The sequence below is a fragment of the Ceratotherium simum genome, chromosome 10 (assembly GCF_057802395.1).
Source record: "Ceratotherium simum simum isolate JZ-2026a chromosome 10, ASM5780239v1, whole genome shotgun sequence".
Taxonomy (NCBI): domain Eukaryota; kingdom Metazoa; phylum Chordata; class Mammalia; order Perissodactyla; family Rhinocerotidae; genus Ceratotherium; species Ceratotherium simum.
Window position 1 is genome coordinate 13,893,471 of NC_141909.1, and position 27,007 is coordinate 13,920,477.

Consider the following 27,007-nt stretch of genomic DNA (forward strand, 5'->3'; position numbering starts at 1 on the left):
CTTAACCACTACACCACGAGGCCTGCCCCTAGTTCATTTTTTTTTAGCAGTTGTACAGTGAATGTATCTTTTTTGTTTTTTTGTGAGGAAGATTAGCCCTGAGCTAACATCTGATGCCAATCCTCCTCTTTTTGCTGAGGAAGATTGGCCCTGGGCTAACATCTGTGCCCATCTTCCTCTACTTTATGAGACGCCACCACAGCACGGCTTGACAAGTGGTGTGTCAGTGTGCGTCTGAGGATCCAAACCTGTGAACCCCGGGTCGCCAGCAGCGGAGCACGTGCACTTAACAGCTCCGCCACCAGGCCCGCCCTGTACCATGAAATGTATTGTCGGGGGAAGAGGGATAATCTCCCTCTGCCCTTTTCCTTAAGGTTCTTATGGCTGGCCAAATAATTAACAAGACAGGTTAGCAGGAGAAAATAATACCAAGTTTAATAACATGTATACATGGGAGAAAGCAGGGACACTGCGTTTTCTCAACACAATAACAGAAACTCTCATCTTAAATATCATGTTCAGCCAATGACAAAGGAGGATTTTGGGGGTGGGGGGAGTCAGTTACAGGAGATTAGCACTAAAGCACAGTAAACAAGAGTAAGGTTATTATGCAGATTTAAGGCCTCACCTTCCACATTGATAAGCCTCTAGAAATGAGGCCATCCCCCCCCCTTCCCAAAATAGAGAGGGAGATACCTTTACAAATGGAGATTTCCCTTATAAATGTAAATGATTGTCTGGCAACTCCTCTCAGGGCCATCCAGAGAATGTGGCCAGAGAGACAGAACTTCCAATAAGATGGGCTTGTTGGTGCCTTTTCTATTGTAACCTCTATCCTACATTCTCTTTACAGCCATCATGATAGATCTGTTCCAGGAAGGAGTCACCATGTCAAATTCTTTAGGCAGTTAGTGGGGGAGGTCAAATGTCCCTCAGAGAAAACAATCAAGGTAAAGAGATATATTTCAGGGTGGCCAAATCTTGATCTCCCACAGTATCTTTTATTCATCAATTTCCCTATTACTTCAACAGTCTTGCTATTATAAACAATACTGCAATGAACATCCTTATACATATTTCCTTGTGCAAATATGTGGTGGCTTCCCTGTTATATACAGGAAATGGAATTGCCAGGTTGTAGAGTACACACATTTTCAACTTTTTAAGAGCCTACCAAAGTCTCTATATCAGTGTACACTTCTACCAGAGGTATCTTAGACTGCTAGGAACCCATTTCCCTCCATGTACAAAAGTTAGGCAATTTAGAATCATCTAAACCCAAAGTCTCTACAGCCTTTCCATCATGCTCAAATAAAACTAAACCCTTACAATGGCCAACAAGCTCTACAATCAAGCCCTTTCCCATCTCTGCAACCTCAACCTCATGTCTAACTGCTCATTCTGCTCTAGCTATGCTGGTTTTCTTTCTTTTCCTTGGCATTCTAAGTTTGTTCTTGCCTCAGAGTTTTTGCACTTGCTCTTTCATCAGACTAGAATATTCTTAGGTCAGATTATCTCATGTTTTGCTCTGTTATTTCTTTCAGATCTCTGCTAAAATATTCCCTGGAAGAGATGCCTTCTTGGACCGCCTGCTCCTCGTCCCAATGCCATTCTGCCGTTCGCTAGCTTTCTTACTTCATTTTACTTTTATTCATAGCACTTATCACTATCTGAAATTGTATTATGTTTTTTGTTTGTTTATTGTCCCCTTCACTAAAATGTGACCTTTGTAAGGGTAGGGCTTTGCTTCTTTTGTTATAGAAAATATGATATGATGTAATGGTGTATCTCCATTGATACTGCTGTATCTCCATAATCAGAATAGTGCCAGAATAGTAAATGCTTATTAAATGTTGAATGAGTGAACATAACGCTGGAAAATCAGGGATGGAGGGATGATTCATGGGTATTAGAGGGATGTTAAGCATCTTTTGCTCCCCCTCCTCCTGCCTCAGCCTTGTATTGGAATATGTTTTTCCATGTGACAGAAGCAGACAATATTCAGAAAGGACTGGAGAGAAGATATTGAAATACTGGAATCTGAAATCTGCATGAACATTTTCTTTTTTTGAGTTAGGTTTAAACCAAGACGTTGCCTGCCCAGCATGGTGGGGTGATGATATGTGTTCATAAACTATCCTAAATTTTTATGAGTCAGACTGGTCTCTGTTTTTATTTATCTATGAAAGGTTTTGATTAATGATAATAAAGCCAAGTATTAGTCAACAATTGCTGTGTAACACATTATCCTACAATGTAGTCATTTAACACACATTTATTATCTCATAGATTCTATGGGTCAGGAATCTGGGGAGGCTTAGCCAGGTCCTCTGCTTCAGGATCTTACAGGCTGCAAGCCAAGTGTTGATCAGGGCAGTAGTTATCTCAAGGCTCAACTGGGAAAGGATCCCCTTTCAAGCTCACTCATATGATGGTTGGCAGGAATCATGAGTTTCATGCTGGCTGTTGGCCAGGGGCCACCCTTGGTTCCTTGACATGTGGGCCTCTCCAGCACAGCAACTTGCTTCATTGAAACAAGCCAGGAAAATGAGAAAGAGTGTAAGTAAGATGGTGGCCACAGGTTTTTATAATCTCATCTTGGAAGCGATATCCCATCACTTCTGTCATAGTCCTTTCACTAGAACCAAGTCATTAGTTACACAAAGGGCGAGGATTGTACAAGGGAGTGAATACCAGGAGGGGGGATCATTGGGAGCCATTTTGGGAGCTGCTTACCACAGAAGGAAAGCAAGAGAAGGGAATATATGGAAAGAGTGAAGGAAAGTGGCTAAGTTGAGTTAGTATTGTTCATTCCTTTTCCTAAACTCATCCCTCAGATGCTCTACTCCTATACCCTAGTATGTAAGGAAGACAAAAGAGGCCAGAAGCATTCTTCCTATATTTTTGCCTCCAGGGAAATGGGAAGGTAGGGAATGAGTGCTCCCTCCCTTACAGGAGCCCGCAGCACTTATGGGGACTCAGCAATGCTGGGACCTGAGGCTTCCCTGTATACTTAGGCCAACTCAGAGTCCAGTGGTAGTTGAGTGTGGCAAGTAGGTACCGAGGAATGAGCAGTTTAGGAAGTTCAAAGTGAAATGTGAGGCAGATCAGATTCTGGAGTCACTTGCCCTTTGAATTGGACTCCACCATTTATCTGCCATGTTCAGTGTCCTGCTAAACAATAGACTTTAAAAATGATGCACACACAGCCCTAAATTTGCTGTGCTATTCTCCTACTGAGCCGAGCTCATTTCAGAGCATTCAGACTGTACCACAATTAGCTGCTGACACTATCCTAAAATAATATAAAGCCAGGCCAGTAATTATACATTGGAAGAAACTATGTATAGGAAAGCTCATTAACTTGTGGGGTGGTGCAAGTTTCTGAATTGGGAACATTTTAAACAGGATGGTAGTGCTCATGTTGGTATGGGTGAAAATCCAACTGCAAGTCCTTAGCTCAATATTTAACAACATCCTACTACTCGAAAAGCGTCGAACAGGTCTTCAGCGTTTATGGGACTGGGTTTAAAAGGTCAGGCCTTTCTCAAGTTTATCTTGTAGGTGGCCGTGTAAGAGTAGTCAGGGGAAGACCTATACTAACCAAACAGTCTTACAAAAGTGACCACAGTCATCAGGGTTGTTGTCATCATCATCATCGTCATCGTCGTCATCTTCACAGTCATTGTTAGCATTGTTCACTTATGAACTAATTGCATTTGGTGTAGTTCTAGATCTCATTTCCCTCTATTCTGTAACCACAAACTTCTACTCCAAGGGCCGCTAATCCCACAAGTGTATGCATTTGGCTTTGGGATTCCCACCTCTGGGCCTTTGCTCCTGTGGTGTCCCTTAGCTGCAGTGTCCTGCCATGCCCCTCCCTGCCTTGAGGGGGTGTCCTGCATGAGTCACCACCACTCGCCTCAGGTTCCTGAGAGAGATCGCCAAGCACACAATCTTTGCCTAAAGAAGCTTTGTCCTACTTCCCTGCCACTTTCTCACCCTAGTAAGGTCTTTGCTTTCCTTTCTAAGGTTGGAGTCTAAAATAAGTCTTAAGCAGCCGCCTCCTGGGCTTCCTTTTGTTTACATCCAACACCCCACCCAGCTCTCCAGAGCGCAAGGCCGCTCCTGACCACCGTTGCCCATTTTTTAACTGCAGTCACTTGCCCCTCTGTGCACAGTGTTTTCCACTGTCACTCTCTTGACACCGCTTGTGAGCTCCTAGAATTCAGGGGCTTTGTCTTATTTTCTGTTATATCCCCAAAATTGGACACGTAGCAAGTTCTCAACAAATATTTGTTGAATGAGTGAGTGAAAGAAGGAGAAGATTAAGTAAAATCCTCATAATGCACTTTCTTAAAGGCAGGGATGCAGAGAGGAAGAGAAATTTCCAATCTTTCTCTTACTAACAAGTTTTGCCTTGACTTGGGGGATCTCTCCAGCTTGGAGAAAGAAGGGAGAAGCTATGAGAAAGCCTCTTTTTTGAGGAAAGAGTGTTATATTATCCTCTTTTCAGAGGGCATGTTGGATGTTATCCCTCAGAAATTCCTACTCTTTTCTTTCTTGACAGAGCCCTGAATTTTGGCTCCCTTCCAGGCCCAGAGGTCAGTCATGATGAATTTAAGTGACAGTCTCAATTACATTGCTAGGGAATGGTTTAGGCCTGAATTTTGGCTAATGAGATTTGAGGGTATGCTATTTGGAGACTTTGGGAAAGATCTGCCTTCCTAAACAAAGGAAGCCATCTTGGGTTGGTATATGACACCTGGAACATCTGCAGGCATCTTGTGGCTCCGAGAGGAGACCTTGCTCTTGTGCCAGTGAGAGGGAAAGCCCCTGGCTTTTGAGGACATACTGGAATCATGGATTTACCTAGCCTTGATACTGCTTTCTCTTGGACTTACTGTAAAATAATAAATCACTTATTTCAATTTATATTAGTTGGGTCTACTCTTTCTTACAGCCAAAAGTAACACAATCTTTCTGTAGTGTTTTTCTTGTGGAATGTGGTGGATAGTTTCCTCTTTCCCTTCCAGATCCACCTTCTATGCTTTTCCATCCTGTTCTCTGCTCTGGAAGGCTGACCTATATTCACTATCTCTGTCTTCTCATCCTACCAAAAAGGATGATAACCAGCACCCTTTTGAGTTTGCAAATTATATGTCAACATGTTTTCTCCAAAGGCTTCTCATCAATATCATGTGACCTGTGGTTTCCTTTTTCATTTTGTCCAAGACTGAATCCAAATTTGGTGGCTTATAATTTGATTCTATGTATCAGTCAGGGTCCCAACAAGATACAGATAGCTCAATCAAATTTGGGTAATTCAGGGAAATTTTCTTACAAAGGTGGGGGCAGCGTGATGGGAACTGTTAATCAGAGTTAGTCAACCAGACTCTCTGCTTGGATCCAACTCAAGCAGATTCAAATCCAAAATCAGTTAGAAGCCTAGTTCTTCCCAGAGTATGGTTGGATCAAATGTTGCCCACACTTCCTCTCAGCCAAATTCTTCTGTTTCTTCTAGGAGGATTTCAAGTTATACTTTTTTGGAAAGTTCCCCCATTCTTGACTAACCAACACTTCCTGAGGCTTCACTTAGAGTTACACTACATTGTTATTAATGCGCAATGTATATTGGAGTTCCTGGAGAATAGAGAACACACCTGATACTTATAAAACCTATCATTAAACTGAGTAATACCACCATTATAACATATATCATACTTTATTATGATTACTTTTATTGTGGCAAAATATACATAATATAAAATTCTGACCATTTACCATTTTGACCATTTTTAAGTGTACAGTTCAGTGGCATTAAGTACATTCATATTGTTGTGAACCATCATCACTATCCATCTCCAGAACTTTTTTGTCCTCCCAAACTGAAACTCTGTAACCTGTTAAATACTAACTCTTCATTCCTCCTCCCCCCAGCCCCAGAGCTACTATTCTACTACTATTTTACTTTCTGTCTCTATGAATTTGACTATTCTAGGTACCTCATGTAAGTAGAATTACACAGTGTTTGTCCTTTTGTGTCTGTCTTATTTAATTGACCATAATGTCCTCAGGGCTCATCCATGTTGTGGCATGTGTCAGAATTTCCTTCCTTTTTAAGGCTGAATGATATTCGTTTGTATGGATATACCACGTTTTGTTTATCCATTCATCCATTGATAGACATTTTATGATGATTATTTTTAAAACTACCTTCCTCGTTGAAGTATAACAAACATACAGAAAAGTGCCCCAAAGTATACAACTTGGTGAATTATCATAAAGTGAACAAACCAATGTACTCACCACTCAGATTAAGAAACAGAACATTATCAGCAGCCCAGAAGCCCCCTTGGAGCCCCTCTCAGTCACTACTGAAATGCAACCACTTCCCTGACCTCTGTCTCCATAGATTAGTTTTGCCTGTTTTTGAATTACTGGAATTACAGTATGAGGTTGTTTGTGTCTGATTTCTCTTGCTCTATGTTACATTTATGAGATTTAGCCATGTTATGTGTGTAGTAGTAGTTCATTTTTATCGCGGTATAGCATTTCATTGCTGTATGCCATTATTTGCCTACAGTACAATTTTGTCTATTCTACTGTTGATGGGCTTTTGGGTTATTTCTAGTTCTTTAGGTTGAATAATATGGTTACAAACACTTTGTACCTGCCTTTTAATGAACGTGTGTGTTTTAGTTGAGTATATACGTATAAGCAAATAAACACACATACACACACACACAGGAGTTGAATTTGAGGGTCATAGGGATGTGTAAGTTCAGCCTTAATAAATACCAACAAAGAGTTTTCTAAAGTGATAATACCATTTTATACTCCCATCTGCAGAGTACAAGAATTCTAGTTTCTCCATATCTTCACCAATACTTGGAATCGACAGTTTTTTAAATTTTAACTATTTGAGTGGATGATATTTCATTGTGGTTTTATTTGCATTTTCTTGATGAATAACAAGATTGAATACGTTTTTATATTTTTACTGGCTATTTTAGATATGCTCTTTTGTGATATACCTGTTAAATTTAAATTTTTTAGCCATTTATTTAGTAGCAGGCACTTAAAAAATTAATAGACTTTATCTTTTAGAGTGGTTTTAGATTTATAGAAAATATAAGCAGAGAGTACAGAATTCCCATCCTTCTCCGTTATTAACATCTTACATTTGTATGGTATGTCCTTTACAATTAATGTACCAATGTTAATAAATTATTATTAACTAAAGTCCATACTTTATTCAGATTTCCTCAGTTTTTATCTATTGATTTTTGTTCTGCCCCAGGATCACATCTAGGATACCACATTACATTTATTTGTCATGTCTCTTTAGATGCCTCTTGGTTGTGACAGTTTCTTAGACTTTTCTTGTTTTTGGTGACCTTGACAGTTTTGAAGAGTACTGATATTTTGTAGGATGCCCCTTTATTGGAATTTGTCTAAGATTTTTCTCATGATTATACTGGGGTATGGAGTCTTGGGAAGAAGATCACAGAGATAAAGCACCATATCACATAACATCATATCAAGGTTACCTACTAATCAACATGATTTATGGCTATTGATGTTGACCTTGATCATCTGGGTGAAGGAGTGTTTGTCAGGTTTTTCTTTTCTTATTTTATTTTATTTAATTTTTAAATTTTTTGTTTACTGTAGTAACATTGGTTTATAACATTGTATAAATTTCAGGTGTACATCATTATACTTCTATTTCTGCATAGATTACATCATGTTCACCACGCAAATACTAATTACAACCCATCAGCACACACATGTGCCGAATTATCCCTTTCACCCTCCTCCCTCCCCCCTTCCCCTCTGGTAACCACCAATCCAATCTCTGTCTCTATGTGTTTGTTTATTGTTGTTATTATCTACTACTTAATGAAGGAAATCATATGGTATTTGACCTTCTCCCTCTGACTTATTCCGCTTTGCATAATACCCTCAATGTCCATCCATGTTGTCACAAATGGCTGGATTTCATCGTTTCTTATGGCTGAGTAGTATTCCATTGTGTTATTATACCACATCTTCTTTATCCATTCGTCCCTTGATGGGCACTTAGGTTGCTTCCACGTCTTGGCTGTTGTGAATAATGCTGCAATGAACACAGGGGTGCATGTATCTTTATGCATTGGTGTTTTCAAGTTCTTTGGATAAATACCCAGCTGTGTAATAGCTGGATCATGTGGTAGTTCTATCCTTGATTTTTTGAGGACTCTCCATACTGTTTTCCATAGTGGCTGCACCAGTTTGCACTCCCACCAGCAGTGTATGAGAGTTCCCTTCTCTCCACATCCTCTCCAACATATGTTGTTTCCTGTCTTGTTAATTATAGCCATTCTGACGGTGTGAGGTGATATCTCATTGTAGTTTTGATTTGCATTTCCCTGATAGTTAATGATTTTGAACATCTTTTCATGTGTCTGTTGGCCATCTGTATATCTTCTTTGGAGAAATGTCTGTTCAGGTCTTTTGCCCATTTTTTAATTGGGTTGGTAGTTTTTTTGTTGTTGAGATGCATGGGTTCTTTATATATTTTGGAGATTAAGCCCTTATCAGATGTATGGTTTGCAAATATCTTCTCCCAATTGTTAGGTTGTCTTTTCGTTTTGTTGATGGTTTCCTTTGTTGTGCAGAAGCTTTTTAGTTTGATGTAGTCCCATTTGCTTATTTTTTCTATTGTTTGTCTTGCCTGGTCAGACGTGGTGCTTGAAAATATGTTGCTAAGACCCATGTTAAAGAGTGTACTGCCTATGTTTTCTTCTAGAAGTTTCATAGTTTCAGGTCTTACATTCAAGTCTTTAATCCATTTGGAGTTAATTTTTGTGTATGGTGTAAGGTAAGGGTCTACTTTCATTTTTTTGCATGTGGCTATCCAGTTTTCCCAACACCATTTGTTGAAGAGACTGTCTTTGCTCCATTGTATGTTCTTGGCTCCTTTGTCAAAGATTAGCTGTCCATAGATGTGTGGGTTTATTTCTGGGCTTTCAATTCTATTCCATTGATCTGTGTGTCTGTTTTTGTGCCAGTACCATGCTGTTTTGGTTACTATAGCTTTGTAGTATATTTTGAAATCAGGGAGTGTGATACCTCCAGCTTTGTTCTTTTGTCTCAGGATTCCTTTAGCTATTCGGGGTCTTTTGTTGTTCCAAATAAATTTTAGGATTCTTTTTTCTATTTCTGTGAAAAATGTTGTTGGAACTTTGATAGGGATTGCATTGAATCTATAGATTGCTTTAGGAAGTATGGACATCTTAACTATGTTAATTCTTCCAATCCAAGTGCACGGAATATCTTTCCATTTCTTTGTGTCTTCTTCAATTTCTTTCAGCAAATGTTTTATAGTTTTCCATGTACAGCTCTTTCACCTCTTGGTTAAGTTTATTCCTAGGTATTTTATTCTTTTTGTTGCAATTGTAAATGGGCTGGTATTCTTAATTTCTCTTTCTGCTACTTCGTTGTTAGTGTATAGAAATGCAACTGATTTTTGTATGTTGATTTTGTATCCTGCAACTTTACCATGTTCGTTTATTACTTCTAAAAGTTTTCTTGTGGATTCTTTAGGGTTTTCTATATATAAAATCATGTCATCTGCAAATAGTGACAGTTTCACTTCTTCCTTCCCAATTTGGATCCCTCTAATTTCTTTCTCTTGCCTGATTGCTCTGGCTGGGACTTCCAGTACTATGTTAAATAGGAGTGGTGAAAGTGGGCATCCTTGTCTGGTTCCTGTTCTTAGAGGGATAGCTTTTGGTTTTTCACCATTGAGGATGATATTAGCTGTGGGTTTCTCATATATGGCCTTTATTATGTTGAGGTACTTTCCTTCTATACCCATTTTATTCAGAGTTTTTATCATAAATGGATGCTGGATCTTGTCAAATGCTTTCTCTGCATCTATTGAGATGATCATGTGATTTTTATTCTTCATTTTATTAATGTGGTGTATTACGTTGATTGATTTGCAAATGTTGAACCATCCCTGCATACCTGGAATAAATCCCACTTGATCATGGTGTATAGTCTTTTTAACGTATTGTTTATGTGATTTGCTAGTATTTTATTGAGGATTTTTGCATCGATGTTCATCAGTGATATTGGCCTGTAATTTTCTTTTTTTGTGTTGTTCTTGTCTGGTTTTGGTATCAGGGTAATGTTGGCTTCGTAGAATGAGTTAGGGAGCCTCCCCCCCGCCTCAATTTTTTGGAAGAGTTTGAGAAGGATAGGTATTAAGTCTTCTTTGAATGTTTGGTAGAATTCACAAGTTACTCTTTTTTTCTCTCCTTTTCCATACTGTACTTTTTGGAAGGAAGTTAAGAAACGGGGAGTTATGGAGTTAAATTTTAAATTATTGCAGGAGACACTTTCTGTGGCATCTGCCTCGCTCACACGATTTCCCATTTCCTATGAACTTCCCTCCCCCAAATCCATAAGAGTAACACCACCCTCGTCCCTTCAAATACCTTCTCTCTTAAGCAGCCAGATTTGTTCTATGAAATCCCGTCTCTTGACAAAAGATGTTTGGAGAAAGTTGAGTCAACAGGGTCCCTTCTCCAGGTGCTTGAAATTTTAGGGCAAGTCAGGCTCTCTGCGTGCCCAAGCTCATACCTAGCTACTAAATTAATGACTATTTAATAATACCCTTTGTTTGACTATTAATTATGCAAATAACCTAGCTCAAATGCTCTGAACATTTTTTTTGTGTGTGTGAGGAAGATCGGCCCTGAGCTAATATCTGCCCATCCTCCTCTTTTTGCTAAGGAAGACTTGCCCTGGGCTAACATCCATGCCCATCTTCCTCTACTTTGTATGGGACGCCACCACAGCATGGCTTGACAAGCGGTGCGTCACTGCGCGCCTGGGATCTGAACTGGCGAACCCCGGGCCTCCGCAGCGGAGCGTGGGCACTTAATTGCTTGCGCCACCGGGCCTGCCCCTTTCAACATTTTTGATTGCCTATCTAGCATCCATTCCTCCTTCCTTCCTTTATTAGATGAACCCAACTTTATTTCTAATAGACTATTTCTCCTATGCAACCCATGTGCCCCAAGGAATGGAACCCTGCCTCCAGCTCCAAGAGTAGGCTGAATTGCTCCAAGAGTAATCCCCTCTTCCTTGCCTGTGATAGGTTCAGGAACAGGCATGTGACTCAATTAAGGGCACTGAGATGTGTGGAAAGTTTGCTGGGGCCTCCTGGGAGAGTTTTTCTTTGCTCTTTTTGGTGTAGCTTTGAAGGGACCCTCTCTCCCTTCTGGATGTTGTCATATATAGACTGGAACCATTGCATACATCTCCATAACAGCCCAAAAAGGCAGTGGGAACACAGAGGAGGGCACCCTAGAGAATGTCAAGGAAGTAGAGCAAGAATCATGCTGATGCCAACCCTGTCTCTAGACCAGCGATACTCAAAATGTAGGGGGAACTGTTTGTTACCATTCTGTGATGACATAAACACAGAAATTGAGAGTAAGTGTTTAGAAACACTTTTGTAGTGATTTGGCATTGCTGTGACATCTAAGTGTGTGACCAGAGGAACTTGTATAGTTCTGTGGGCCATAGACCAGTTTGAGTGCTGTCCAACAAATGGATGAGTTGCAAGTGGTGCAAACTGTGTACAAGCCTTATGCGTTAGGACCATGTAGCAATCTGCATTGATTGAGGGAAAAAAACAACAATACAACAACTGTCCTTCACCACGGATCGTTTATGAAGCACTGCTCTAGACTTAGTAATTACATGAGTCAATTAATTTCCCTCTTGTTTAAGACAATATGGATTCTGTTTTCTCCAGTTTACACCCGAAAGCATCTTAACTGATACAGTGAGTGAATCCAGTAAAAAAGACAAGAGACCATATAGACATTTTTGCAGGGTATACATGTTGTTAAATAGGTGTCTGTGTGTGTGTGTGTTTTCACCAACTCTGATACTGGGTAACCATTTCTCAATGTTAGTGATTGCAAGAATTCCAAGAAGAGAGTAAAATCTTTTTGGTGACTTTTCCCAGCTGCCGGCACTTCCCAGCTCTAGTTCTTTGATTTGAATGTGATGCCATAATAATACACATGAGAGAGATTCTAGAAGAATAAAAGTTCCATTTGTATCTCTAGGGGGAACTAATAGGAGGAAAGCAATTGACTGTATACCATTCTCTGATTATGTTTTTACCTTTGTGTTTCAAAACTTTTCTAATATTGGGAGAACATCAATGTGATTTTTATAAAATTTTTTTTTGTCATAGCCTTTAAGAAGTTATCAGAATTGTAAGTTACAAAAACATTACTTATAAGTTACAAAAATAGAGATTTGCCATTTTTTTTCCCTAGTGAAGTGAACTAAGAAAAAAAAGGATTATCATGAAATAATTATTGTATGCATATAAATAGAATAAATGCATTTGTCAGTAGATGTAAAGCTTATTTTTGTGACTATTCTCTTTTGATATTATTTTGATCCTAAAGAAATGTTTTTAGAGAATCAGATTATTTTTCACATGGGAAATGACTATTTTCACTTACGATCCCAAAGATGGTCTTTAAGCTAGCGATCTGAGAAAAATTGCTGTACGAAATTAAAAAGTTTAAGTATTTTTGCAACAATGATGAAACGGGCACATCTTTTTAGTCTTGATGGAATGAAGCCACGTGACAACTGATTTATAGTATGCACTACCACAGCCGTTAAGAGCTCTGGAATTATTCCTGGTGTTGAAGGATGAGGCAGATGGGGTGTTCTAAAGAACAACTAAGGAGTTTATTTTGGCTTCAAAGCTGGTTACTATTATAAGAGATAGAAAACTGGGCAATAGCCAGCTGCAGCAGAAGGGACGGCCTCAACAGATGAGCCTGATATATTATTTTAGGAACTTTCTTCCAAAGCCAAGTCATAACACCTCATTGCTTTGTATGAAGTAGAAAACACATTTTCTTTATAAGACTTGCTTTCCTTGAAAATGGTGAAAATCAATTACATAAATATGGGTGTTATTTTAATGTAAAAGTGGAGGAGCTCTTGATTCAATGATACAATGAAACATTACATTGTTGTCATGTATCTTGTTGGTACAGCCATCTCCCTATACAAGTGGCGTTCCTTAACCAGTCCCCTGGTTCCATTTTTAAAAAATCCATTTGCACTGCAGAGAGAGCAATACTCTCCAGATACTTCATGGACTCCCCTAGTTCTCAGCCTCCCTTGTAATTGAATTGGGGCCATGTGTCTAGATTAGGCCAATGGGCCATGAGCAAAAGGGACTTTTGTCACTTCTGGTCTAGGGCAGTTAAAAACCAGTATAGGTTTTCATAATCTTTTTCCCTTTGGTAGTGACTGTTTTGACATGGAGGAGCCACAGATGGAAGCAGCCTCTATCACTGAGTCTCCACATCAAGCAGAACACCAGCATTAGACATGTTATGAATGGGAAAGAAACTTTTGCTTTGATAAGCCATTGAAATTTCAGCATTTATTTGTTACTGTACCACAGGCTAGCGTTATACTGACTCTTATAAGAGGTCTTACAACCATGGTGGAATTGGGAACTACTAACCCATTCACTACTCGTAGTGTTGAGATAATCCCAGAAGCAGGGAGATTGATATCTGCTATAGATGTGGGCACATGATGGAGTTCCTGGGGGCCCTATTTTGGCATTGCTCATTTGTCTCCATACTGTTATTGTGTGAGCAGAATTGTCCTAGGAACTTTGATGATATAAGCAACAACGACAACAACAAAATGATCTTAGCTGTAAATCAATTCAGTATAAGGGTCAATAACATACACTTTCTCCCCTCAATAAACTTGCAGTCAGGTAGGAGACATGGGGCAGGCACCCAAGTAACTACAATACAAGGTAGAGTGACAAAGAATGGTTCAGGGACTTGGGGAGATTACAAGTTGTAGATTGTAACTTAGAGAAGACAGGTCACCTGCATTAACCCAATTAAAAAACAACATGCAAGATATAAGTATTCAAGCATGAGTTTGTGTGTTCTAGGATATAGTACTATGCAAAGTTGGAGAGAGAAGAGATTGTTATGAGACTGGATTTGGTTTGAAGAATAATTTGTATTTTTATGTACAGAAAAGTTAACGTTGTACTTTTATCCCCGTTTGGTGGCAAGTTCTTTAGCTTTTGCATTTCCAGCTTGGCAATGAGAGCTGCAGATTTTGGACCTCTGATGTTGCCTCCCAGTGATGGTGGGTCTCATTCTATCTGGCATTGTAACTGATCCTGATAGCTCCCACCAGTGTAGCCAGAGCTCCTTTTTCTTCCAAGTTAAGCTGCGTGAAGGTGATGGTGGTGCGGGTCTTTCTGTGGACAAGACATCTCAATGTGGCCTTGCCCTTGATGATGAACTAGGGAACTCCTATTTTACAGCACAAGGCAGGCTGGAGGACTAGCTCAATGGGATCCATGCATGTGCAGTTGCCACCAGCTGAGCCTTCTGGCTCTCCACAAGGTGGTGACAGGATTAATACCTGCTCAAATGACAGGTGGTCTCAATGGGGACATCCCCTTTGTGGGCAGCTTTCTTCTAGCCTGAGACAACAGCTTCTGCTTGTCTTGCTTTGTCTCTGGGCTGCACTTGTGGGCCGGCTTAAGCAGTTGAATAGCTGTTTGACGCCCCCCATCAAGGCCTGGGTGAACTGGTTAGCTGAAGCGGGGCATTTTCAGACATTTACAGAGTCTTTGTCATTTACAAAGCAGATGACAGAGGTGGTTATATCCCATTTGCAGGCCTACCTGGAAATCATAATTTGCTTTTGATTTGAACATTTTTAAACATTTCGATAGTATTTAAAGTCTTGGTCAAAATGATACATGTACATGTGTAAAATCAACAGGCCCCGTGTCAGGCCTGTCACCACCGTGAATCCCACAATGATTTATATTTGTACTGGGGTTTTCCAGATTATTCTCACAGAAATAAATCTCACCACTCAAAGAAAGTCTAAATCTGTACTTCTAGAATTCAACATATGTAGATATGACTGTTAATATACAGTTTTTTTCCCCCATAGTGGAGTCTTGCCTTTTTTTTTAATTAAAAGGACTATATCAAATCAATTTTTATCACTTTTCTTCCTCGTAAAAAGAATGAATTTTTCATAAGCAATAAAGATGGCACCAGATCTTTTTGTCTTCTCTTGAATAAAGGTATGACATTAGTGATACTGTGAAATTTATCGTCAGGATTCTGTAATTAATTATACTAAAAAACATGTGGTCTTTTGTCTCTGTTTTAGTTGTATTGCTCTCTCTTACCTGACATTTTACTAATATACTGATGAAGAGATTGAAGAGAATAAAAATTGGGGTACTAGATTATATATATATATATATACACATATATATATTTCCAGAAAAATATACGTATTCCTAGAAAAATGTAGGTCTGATATAATTTTCATAAGAAACTATAATTCTAGGATCGTTTTAACTGTCCATCATATATCCCCTGAACCAAATTCTCTAGTTTTTATTACATTTTCTCCTGAGAAAGATAAATGAGGCACTCCATAGTGGAATAAAAAAACAGATTTGGTTTTTGGAAGATGGGAAAGTTCTGGTAAAATGCCAAGTGCTGAGCTGCAGGTTTTCAAAATTGTTTATTTTCAAGCCTACAGATGTTGGGAAAAATCACATGGAGCCTCATTGCTTCTGACAGAGAAATAGGTCAGCCGCCCAGGTGGTGTCTCAGGAAGAGCCCACGGAAATAGGTAAGGTATGAATCTCTTTTTCAGCCCAGACTCTTTCAACTGTGGAAGAGGCTCTGCGGGGTTGAAAACCATCAATACCATTCCTCGATTACAGTCTCTTTGTCTGGAGGTCTGACTTTTATAATTGTGGTCATAGTTATTGAAAAATCCATTTTTTTTTAAACTTTGGAAATTCTAAATTAATGCAGTACTGATATATTCATGGTAACATATAAAAGCAACTCTTGGTCCCAAGGGGCATAGGCCTAGATCCCTTTTAATAGCAAATCAGTATGGAATTCTAAATGCCGTTATTCCGATTCTAGTTCAAATCGTGAACTACCTGAATGCATATAATGTGGGAAGCAGCAGCAATGAGCACAGAGAGGGAACAGGGAGATTTCCAGATCTGACGGATGCGGGATAGAAAAGTGTGGGAGGAAGGCTGGGGAGCATGAGCCCCGCAGAGGTGGAGGAAAATCTCCCTCATTTTATCAGAACTGGTAGTAGCTGTGTTCTTTATCTTGTAAACGGATATTGTGATGTGAGTTGAATTTGCCAAACAAATGGCGAATGACACCGTTTTGGAACCATCCTAGTTTGTAATAAATGGTAATGGGGGAGGTCACTGCAGTCAGGAGGTGCCCCAATCATCAGATCTCTGCAGAAGACAAGCTTCCCTCCTCCTCTCCCTCCCTGGAGTGGAGGGGAGCAGGGAGGTGGTGGGGTGGATTCTGAAGGAGATTCTGGGATCCACGGACATTTGGGGTTGACCTGAAGAGGCGAGTCCTGATCACACAGGGAAGGGATTTCTGCAGACAAGCCTCTTGCCACATCTGTAAAGCTACCTAACCTGCCCAGATAAGCTACAATTTAGAGTTTGATGTATCTCTTTGGAACTCCATTCAATATCAGTTTTACTCCAGGAGAGACAAAGCTCAAGAGACACTAAAAGTGTATCAAGAACTTAAACTAAATTGTCAGAAACTTTTATTTTAAGAATTTATGTTTCAGGGGCCGGCCCGGTGGCTTAGCGGTTAAGTGCACACGCTCCACTACTGGCGGCCAGGGTTCGGATCCCGGGCATGCACCGACGCACCGCTTCTCTGGCCATGCTGAGGCAGCGTCCCACATACAGCAACTAGCAGGATGTGCAACTATGACATACAACTATCTACTGGGCTTTGGGGAGAAAAAGGGAAAAAAAGGAGGAGGATTGGCAATAGATGTTAGCTCAGGGCTGATCTTCCTCAAAAAAAAAAAAAAAGAATTTATGTTTCAGAATACAGTATATACTCAAAAGACAGAAGTTCAATAAATAAGGGGAAATGTTTGCAAGAAAAAGGATCTCATGAGCTATAAAGGAACCTACAAACACATCTAGTGCAGAGGCTAGCCTAGGCGGGAATGCCACATCAAGCGTTTTAAATATTCCCGCAAACATCCAAATGTTTTTGAGTGCTAGCAGAATTTTGGTCACAAATTCTTATGGTCCAAACGAAGCATGAAAATTCTCATCCTTTTTACAAGTGGACAGACTACAGCTCAGAAGGATCTAGAGAAGAAAATATTGCCCAAAGTTATAAAATAAAAGGAAAAAAAAAGATAGATCAAAAATAGATTTAACTGCATTATGCTTTGCATAATAGTTTAAAAATGTCCAACTGTTTTTATTTCAGAAATATATTCACACCAAGTACATCAGGTAATTCTCCAAACTAAAAAACTTCAAGGGAAAAGAGGAGAGCAAGTCAAGCAGACTTTATCTTAAATTTTTGTCTGATTTCAATGTTTTAAAAACTTACTGATACTAATATTAATAATTTTCTGTTTTTTAAATTGAGATGTATCTTATGCACACCAAAGTATATAAATCTTAAATGATTAGTTCAAGGAATATTATACACCTGTGCAACCATCACCCAGATTAAGTTTGGAAAATTTCCGGCGTACCAGAAGGCGAAGTCCTTATGCTTTCTCCCGGTCGATACCCCCTTGCCCCACAAATAACCACTCCTCTGGCCTCTCTTTATCCCCATAGATTAATGTTTCCTGTTTTTGAACCTTATATAAATGAGATTATACAGTATGTACTCTTTTCATCAACATCATGTCTGTCAGATTCATCCTTGTTGTGCGTAGCAGTAATTGCGTCTTCTACGTTGCTGTGTGGTATTCCATAGTATGAATACACTACATTTATTTATCCATTCTTCTTACATGGACACTTTGGTTGTTTCTGGTTTGGGAACTATTTTGAACAATGCTGCAATGAATTTTCGTGTAGTCTTCTGGTAAAGATAACCACTCATTTCTGTTGGACTTATACGAAGGAATGGAAATGCCTGGTCATAGAGCATAACTCTGTTTAGCTTAGTAGATACTGCCAAATGGTTTTGCAGTTGTTGGAAGGATTTATCCTTCCATAATAATGTATGAGAGTTCCAGTTGCCCCTCTTTCTTGCCAACACTTGGTTTTATCTGTCCCTTAGTTTTAGGTGTCCTGGTGGGTGTCTAATGGTATTTCACTGTAGTTTTAATTTGCATTTCACTAACAACTAATGATGTTGAGCACCAGAATGAATATTTACCAAAAAATCTATTATCTTACTACTCTATTTTTATTTTCCCATAAATATATTCAGTGCAACCCATATATTTATGTAATTATATTCAGAGTACATCTAGAATTTTGTGTCTTTTTGAACTAATAATTTAAAAGTTTGTTATGGCCTTCATACTTATCTTTTAAAATGGCTTCTTAATATCCCACTGAGTTTGGTGTAGTATAGTGTACTTAACCATTTCCCTCTTATTGAGCTTTGGGTTACTACCCATTTTCCCTCTGGCTCTTTGTTGTTCAGAGAGGAGGAATAGGGATGCATCACTTTAGATGCGCCGTAATGTTTAAATAGAATGGAAACTATGTGATGTGTGGTTAGGTGCACTAGGTGCTGTAACATGGTTCTCATTTTGTTCCCAGTACAACTGTCAGAAGTAAGTGTTATCTCTGTTTTACAGATGAGGAAGCTGATACTAGCTACTTGCCCATTATCACGTGCCAAGTAGGTGATGGAGCAAGATTTCCAGCCCGGGTTAATGGCTCCAGAGCTCTGACCAGCCGCACAATGGCTCCACCCATGCCATTGTCCAGACATATGTGTAGAAGGTTCCCAGCCCCTCCTCCTGGTTCTCCTTGGAGTGTCTCCTTGCCCAGCCCCCAGCCTCCCTCTGGGTCTCACTGTTTCAGATTGCAGTTCCAATGCTCAATACAAAATATGGTTTTCCCACACTGTCCATGGGGCCTCACTTGTGCTTCTTCCCAGGCCTTCTCTTTAGAATAACCCGGGTTGAGAGCGGGTGCAGGCCAGGGCCAACTTTGAGCGTGATAGCTCTTGGAATTCCAACTCCAGAGAGAGCCAAGGGCCTGGCCTTGCCTCGGAGGAGTTTGGGAGCTTAAAGGAAAGGGCTCATTTCTAGCACTTCTGCTTCCGAGTAAATTCCAGGACTTGAGATTCTCACAAGCTTTGGGTAAGAATTACGTGAGTGAGCTGGGGCAGAACCCACAGAACACACTCTCTCTCTGGCTCTTGGCAGACTCACTTTCTGAACTGAGGACGGGCAGGAGGTGGCTTCCTGCCACTTAAGAGGGAGAGCTGTTCCTCGGCTCTGCTTGACGGCAGTGTGGAGGCACGTTTATGTAGGCTCCTGGACGTGCAGTCCTGCTGGAGGGAAATCAGGCACAGCATTCATCATGAATTACTATCACGTTCTCACACCATGGGATGGAATGAACCAGAAGAGACACTGTGTAAACATACTTTTAAATTATAAAGTGCAAGACAAATGTTAGTTATGACTGTGTTATAATCCTCACTAACCATCTGTCATGACACTCTGATGCCTTGGGAAATGTCCCTGGCTTAGTGTGTCGTAACATTTTCATTTCCTCATTCAAGGGAGGCGGTGGGTGGGCCTGATGCTCTGGTACCAGACTGGCTCCACTGGAATCTGAGCTCCACGATGAGGTCACTGTGATCCTGGGCAAGTCATTCACTACTTTAAGCCTTCGATTTTTTTCATGTGTAAAATGTAGAAGAAGAAGAGTAATACAACCACTTCATAGAGTAGTTAAGAAAAGTAAATAAATCATCACTAATAGCACTTAGAACAGTGCAAAAATGTCATTCATTATTTACTCATGTGAGTGTGTGTATGTGCATGTGGGTATATGTGTTTAAGTAGAAACCCTCCAAAAATATTTGATTATGTCACACTCATGCTTAAAAAATACAACCCACAATTACACATTATAATTTATGAATTATTAAATTAGAATTTATTAAATTATGAGTTAGAAAGTCCTGTATAATTTGTCCTAACTGATATCACCCGCTTACTCTTCTCCCCATCCCGTGTACATACCTAGCACATGCTCCAGCCACAGCCGTATTTCTACGTCCTCTCACGCTGTTGTGCCTTAACACAAGCTGCTCCTCTCGCTCCAGTGGCCTTGACCCCACCTCCCCTCTCCTCTCTGGAGAAGCAGAGACAAGAACTGGAGAGTTTCTCCCAGTTTGTGGTTGCCACCGCTTCCACAGCTCTACTAATTTCCTTCTGTTGGGTTCTGTGAAGCACGCCTGTTGCCTCTTTTCTGCTTAAATCGGATTGGTCTTTCTTACTCGCAGCCAAAGAGCTCAATTACTAGGACCTGCCTCATATAGACACTGTGAGGCTTGTAGGGGAGGAAGACTACCCTCTACCCACTCTGGATCCTTTCTGGCTGTGCTACAAGTTAAATTGACATGAGACTGTATAGCAGGAGAAAAAGCAAACAAAGCTTTATAACATGTATACGTGGGAGAGACCCAGGAAAACTGGGTAACTCGACAATATGGCAGAGATTCTCTTCTTAAATAGCATATTCAGGTAAAAACAAAGGAGGATGTTGGGGGTGGGGGGAGTCAGCTATGGGAGATTACCAGGAAAGCACAGTAAACAAGAATAAGGTTAACATGCAGATTTGAGTCCTTATCTTCTACATTGATAAGAGTTTCTAGAGATAAAGTAATCCCCGCTTCTTCCCAGTTCAGAGAGGGAGATGCCTTTACAAATGGAGATTTCCCTTATAAATGTAAATATCTCTTGCAAAGGTTAACTTCTACTTTTACTTGGTTTTCAGAGCTTTGATAAGAATGGGCTTAGCAAGGACACTCCCAACCTATCCATACCCAGAGTTATCTATGGTGATGGCCTGTCCTGGGGACAGGACTTCTATCTTAAATTCTTTTAGGCAGTTAGTGAGGGGGGAGGTCAAAGTTTCTTTCTGAGTCCTCTGAGCCTTGATTGTCTTCAGCTTGGAGTAACACACATACCAGAGTGGCACATCATGGGGAGGCCTGCCCTGAACCCCATCAGGCTCCATGAGATGATTCATGACTGGTATCTGTCTGTCATGGTGCTGTATACATCTTGAGTGTTTAAACATTGTCATCACTATTATATGTTCAGGGTTGCTGATCAGTGGTGGATCTAGCCATGTGACTAGACAAAAAACTTAGCTTGTTTCCCATGGAAGGTAATTCCAGGCTATGGATTGGAAATGAATTCAGTGCAGAAATGAGAATGAATTTAAGGTGATCTGACTCTGGGGTTCTACAGAGTCACATTTACTTGAGAGTGTTCGTGGTCAATAAAAGCTTAACACCTTTTCTTTAGGATTCTGTGGTCACCTGATTAAATTCTCAGGGCCACATTTAGTGTGAGTAAGACCTCTCACCCTTATTAACTGAGGAATCCTGGGTGAGTTAGGAAATTTCTCTGCACCTCTATTTTCTCATCTGTAAAATGGCTATAATAGCCACCTCCAGGGCTGCTGTGAAGATAAAATGAGCTAATCCATAGGAAGCCCTTAGCAGAGTGCCAGACACATAGCACTCGATAAGAGTTAGCTTGTATTCCATCATTCCCTAATTTTCCTATCTCTTCCAAATGTTTTTAGGTTGATTATTTTTAGCTAGAAGTGATCTTAGAGATCATATAGGCCATTGGTTTACAAACTTGTTCATTACTTTTTCCTTTTTTTTCTTTTGGTGAGCAAGATTAGCCCTGAGCTAACATCTGTTGCCAATCCTCCTCTTTTTGCTGAGGAAGATTGGCCCTAGGCTACCTTCTGTGCCCATCTTCCTCTACTTTATATGTGGGACGCCTGCCACAGCGTGGCTTGATAAGCGGTCCGTAGGTCCACGCCTGGGATCTGAACCTGTGAACCCTGGGCCGCTGAAGTGGAGCACACGAACTTAACCACTACTCCACCGGGCTGGCGCACTCTTCTTCCTTTTTAAACGGATTATTTTTTTCCTAGTGCTACCTACATGACTCTAGTATCTGAGGCTGCTGCCTCTGCGTACCAGTGAGCACATGATTTTTCTGGGCTAGCCACCCATCATCCAGCCTGGTGCTGACCTGAAGGCACCTCTTTTATATTCCTCAAGGAAGGAGTGGGGAGAGAACATGTCCATAATCAGAGGTGATACTATCTAATTACTAAACCAGACATTTGTGGAATCCCCAGACAAGCAACGTTTTAAGTACGGATCTGGGCCCAAACCCATTCATTTTATCCATGAGGACGCTGAGTCCCATGGAAGTTTTGCTAATGATAAGAAAACTTAAAATTGGCAGAATTAGAACTTGAATGTAGGTCAGTGGACTTTCAGCTATGCTGGTTACATTTTACTGTTTCTTTAGCACGAAGGAGGAGATGGTGGGAAGAGCACTGGACTTGGAACCAGGAGACCTGGGTTTGGGTCTTGGCTTTGCCTTCTGCTGGTTTTATAACTTTGAGGACACTTGTTATCCTACCTGTCTGGCCCACAAGCTGTGACTTCTCCTTTCTCTACAAACTGCCCCCTTCATGTTTGTGCCAAATGACCCCACCATCTGGCCATAGATAATGGGCAGAATGTTTAGTTATTCTTTGGGGAAGGCTGGCTCCTTATTCCTGAAAGGTCCACTTCTGTGCAAAACGCAAGTGTCGGTCTAATTAGAATCAGTTGATGGAATCATGTTGCCCATAGTAAACGTGGCTAACATTTCCTTCTGAATTTTGACATAAACTAATTTTTTTAGAGCAATAGTACTCTGGATGCCATGGCCTTAAATGTGGCTTTGTAGAGTCGTAATTAAATTCTGTTCTTTATTGGCTCAAGGCTGGTCTTTGGGATGTCCTTAATAGGCATGGAAATTCTTTTTCTGATCTAGCTCTGCGTAATTTTCCAGCCTCATCTTCCCCCGTTGCCAAGTGCGTATGCACTGAAATGCTTATCATTCCCCAGATACGCCATACTCTCCCTGCTTTGCCTTTAACATGATGTTCCTTTTCCCTGAACTGCCCTCTTCTTTTGGGCTAACTGCCATTTATCCTTCAGGACTGAGTTCCAGTGTGTCAGTTCCTCTGGATGGCCTCTCCTGGCCCTGCTGGCTGTGCTCAGTCTCCTCCTCTGTGTGCTCATAGATTATAATCCACTGGTGTAATAATGTGTTATCTGTTCTCAAGGCTAGGTGGAGTCTGGTAGCCCTCCCAGGTGACCTGGCCTTTCCTTGGTTTCTTGCTGGTGTTCTAGGAGTCCCCAGTTTCTACCAGTTAACATGTGCATTGAACAATATGGAATTGCTGTTATTCTTAGATCAAAAAAGCTCAAATGTCCATTTGGACATTTGGAAACTCCAAATGGAGACTGCTAGTCTCCACCAGGCTCCCTGGTCAACCACCAACCTCCTGGGCGCCTCAGTTGCTGGTTGTTTCTCCCCTCCCCAAGGCAGGCCCAAGGCTTCTTTAAACTTAGCTGCCTTTCGAGTCCCCCCTGAGGGACTATGTGAACGTCTCTGTTCCACGTATGCCTTTGAGAGCCATAAGCAGCCTGGGAAAATAAAATACCAGGGTGCTCTTCTGCTGAACCGTTGTATTAGTCAGATTTCTCTTGAAAAACAGAAGCAATAGGAAATGTATATATGGAGATTTATTATGAGGAATTGGCTCACATGCTCATGGAGTCTAAGGAGTCCATGATCTGCTGCCTGTAAGCTGGAGACCCAGGAAAGCGGGTGGTGTAATTTAGTCGAAGTCCAAAGGCATGAGAACCAGGTGGTGTAAATTCAAGTCCAAGAGTGGAAGAAGATGAGATATGTTCCCCTCACGTAATGAGGCAGAAAATAAAAGGGGCCGAATTCCTCCTCCTTCCACCTTTTGCTCTACTCGGGCCCTCAGTGAATTGGATGGTGACCACCCACACTGTGGAGGGCAATTTACTTTACTGAGTTCACTGATTCAAATGTTCATCTCCTCTAGATACACCCTCCCAGATACATCAGAAATAGTGTTTCATCTGGGCATCCTGTGACCAGTCAAGCTGACAGAAAATTAACCATCACAACCGCATTGTGCTTCCAGATTTACTTTGATGTGTCCACTCCCCAATGCGGGACAACCTGTGGGGCAGCCTCTTTTCAGGGTTCAAAATGAGGAAAAGGGGCAACTCCACTCACCCTGCCTCCTGCCACCACTATGGGAGTTCCCAAGGCCACTAGCACACCTCAGTGAGTTGTCCTCTCATTGCGGAAGGAACCCCATTCTCCCTGTGCTCTGGAGGGAGGTGCATCACAGTCCTGGTCATCAATTCTAGGCAGAGGCAACTGGAAACTCCACCTAGGTCTTAGTCATATATTTCTTCTAATCCAGTTTTCTCCAGAGAGCCTTGTCTTTGGAACATTATTGGGGCTTTTTCAAGCCATTCCTAAAGCTGTTACTTTGGCTATTGGTTCTTTCTATGGTTTAGGTTTAATTACTTGAATGCTGACATTTGACCATTTTTGACCTAAGAAGAACAGCAATTCCATATTGTTCAATGCACATGTTAACTGGTGGAATCCCTTGAAGAAAGGGAGGGCGAGTCTTAGGCCCCACTCCCCCGGACCCTGTCACACTCCACATTCAGAAAGTCTGGGAAACTGCTAGCAAAGGATATTTTGCACGGGGCCTAGGGGAAAATGACAAGCCTCTGACAACCAGCAGTTGTCAGAATTGCTGACACGAGCTGGGCAGTGGCTGTAGAGTTTACGCATTGACTAGGGCATCCATGAACTGAAAGACCCCTTCCTACGCTGGGATTTGTGACTGTGAGTTTGTCTCCCTGGCCTGGGGGAGTTCAGGTGGGAAAGAGGAGCTGCATCTCCAGCTGCACCCCAGGATGCCTGGCTTCAGCTTCAGGTGGGGTGACACACTCAGGCTTTCCATATTGGAGGTGGGCGCAGACTGCGTTGTGGAATGTGTCAGTGTTTGTGTGCGCTCGTGTGTGTGCATGTGCATGTGGGGTGGACAGCGGTGGTGGGCAGTCCTGAAAAGCAAAAGCTACGAACCTCATCCTTAGTGCCCTGTTGGTTTGCTCCAGGCTTTTGAGGACATGCGGCCCCAGTGCAGACCCAGTTTCAAAGATAGCTCAGGGCGGTCGTGGAGGGAAGGTAGGTCAGGGCACATCTGTCCTCGCAGAAGGAGCTGAAATAGCTCTCATCCCTGCTCAGGGATGACGCAGGGAGAGAAGCAGAGCAGACAGAGCCCCCTTTTTTTTAGTACTTTCTCAAATTGTTTTCAGATCTGGGAATTACAGTTTCTAAAAGAAAGAGTGCAGTGGCTCGTTGCCATCTGATCGAGCCACTGAGGTGTTTTTATTTAGTCTTACATGTGCTCACCATGTGACAGCCGGCAATAAAATTCAGTTCAGACCAGCTGGGAAAGGCCAGTCAGACTTTGGGGAAATTCTGAATAGCAGTCTGAATAGTCTTAAAAGAAGTGGCATTGTGTTATATTTTATTTTTCAGATTTATATAGAGATTCAAGCTATTTACAGTGTCCTTGTGAGTAGAGGACTTGTTGTACCTTCTCCCCACCCACCCTCACCCCCACGTCCCTGCTACGAAAGCTGCTCTCTCTCACCTGGTGTGCTGGTGTCAACGCAAAATAACCAATAACCATTTTATAGATAAGAGAAATAAGGTGAGTTTTACTTAAGCCAGAGTGAGGATTATAACCCTGGGAAGGCCTTAGAAAGAATTCCAGAGAAGCATGGTTTTCAGTACAGTCTTATATCTTTTTAGAACAGAGAACATACATTAAACACACCCAGGATACATTTTCATCCAAGTTTCAAAGAGGTATTCAGTTGCAAATTAGCAGGTCAATGTGACCCTAATGTCTGGAAAAGGACAGTATTAACAGTAGGGCGTAGGAGGGAAGTATGCATTCCTATCTTAAGAGAGTGCATTCTTTACTTTAATGGTTAAGCAGATGTACAATGTATGTTTGATAGGCCATAAGTCAGGCTTTTTAGTTAACGCTGAATCAGTTTTGAACCCAAATAGTTACCCCATATAACTGAATATGCAAAAATCTCTTGTCACTGGACATTCGCATTTGTCTAGGCCCACTCTTTACCCTTCCTGCCACACCCTCTTCCCCAGGAGCCTGACCTCTGTAGACGGCATTACCTGGACTCCCTTGACTTCTGGCTTCTAGTGGAAGATAGCAGGGTGGGGGGAGATGGAAGGTGGGGGAGATGGAGGGTGGAGGAGGGGGTGAAGGTAGGGGGAGGTGGAAGGTGAGAGCAGGTGGCGGATGGGGGGAGGTGGAGGGTGAGCGGAGGTGGAGGGTGGAGGAGCTGGGGTGGAGGGGGGGGGTGATACTGGCTCAAGACAAGGTTGACATGAGGGAAGCCATTGTAGAAAAGAAACCCTATTGTAACTTTGAATGACCTCTGACTAACTAGCCCAGCTGGCTATGCACCCTCCAGGAGATCTAACTGCTCTATAGATTTTATGACCCCTGCTTGTGCATGTACCTCCCAGCTGCGATAAGATGATAACTTTGTTCTCTTGAGTTCCTTAGGAATGTGATAACCCCTCGAACAGAGAATCTATGCTGACAGCTATCATCAATGAAAACTGAAAGACCTGGTGTGGCGACTCCCAGTCTGTAGCACCAGAAGGTCAACATTCCTAACCCCCTCCCCTGTAACCCACTGGCATATATAACTGCTGTAAGATTTTGTGCCCTCTTAAGATGGTTCTTTGAGACATTAGTTGGCCATCTTCCTCCTTGCTAGCAAGCTGTAATAAAAAGTCCTTTCTTTCCTACCACCTTGCCTCTTGACTATTGGCATGTCTTGTTGTGAGCAGAAGACCTCCTTTGGGCGGTAACAGGGGGAAGTGAGAGCAGATGGAGGGT

At 41.4% G+C, this 27,007-nt stretch overlaps 3 long non-coding RNA genes and 1 pseudogene across 7 annotated transcripts in view; 2 read left to right on the plus strand and 2 right to left on the minus strand.

Moving 5' to 3' along the window:
- Positions 1 to 2,157, plus strand: part of LOC147916058 (uncharacterized) — a 34,715-nt gene extending 32,558 nt beyond the window's left edge. For all 4 annotated transcript variants that reach the window (XR_015553382.1, XR_015553384.1, XR_015553385.1 and 1 more), the window contains 2 exons: positions 854 to 950; positions 1,545 to 2,157. This is a non-coding gene — a long non-coding RNA (uncharacterized LOC147916058). The remainder of the gene's footprint in view (positions 1 to 853; positions 951 to 1,544) is intronic.
- Positions 1 to 27,007, minus strand: part of LOC147916059 (uncharacterized) — a 68,642-nt gene that overhangs the window by 29,931 nt on the left and 11,704 nt on the right. Inside the window, exon 4 of one of the 2 annotated variants that reach the window (XR_015553381.1) lies at positions 18,420 to 19,454. The exons of the other annotated variant lie outside the window; for it this stretch is intronic. This is a non-coding gene — a long non-coding RNA (uncharacterized LOC147916059). Of the gene's footprint in view, positions 1 to 18,419; positions 19,455 to 27,007 lie in introns of those variants that run through there. 2 annotated transcript variants of the gene reach the window in all.
- Positions 13,617 to 15,302, minus strand: LOC101398928 (large ribosomal subunit protein eL8 pseudogene; annotated as a pseudogene).
- On the plus strand, positions 15,494 to 26,990 carry LOC147916060 (uncharacterized). Its single transcript, XR_015553386.1, has 3 exons — positions 15,494 to 15,750; positions 25,606 to 25,780; positions 26,669 to 26,990. It is a non-coding gene; the product is annotated as an uncharacterized LOC147916060 (long non-coding RNA).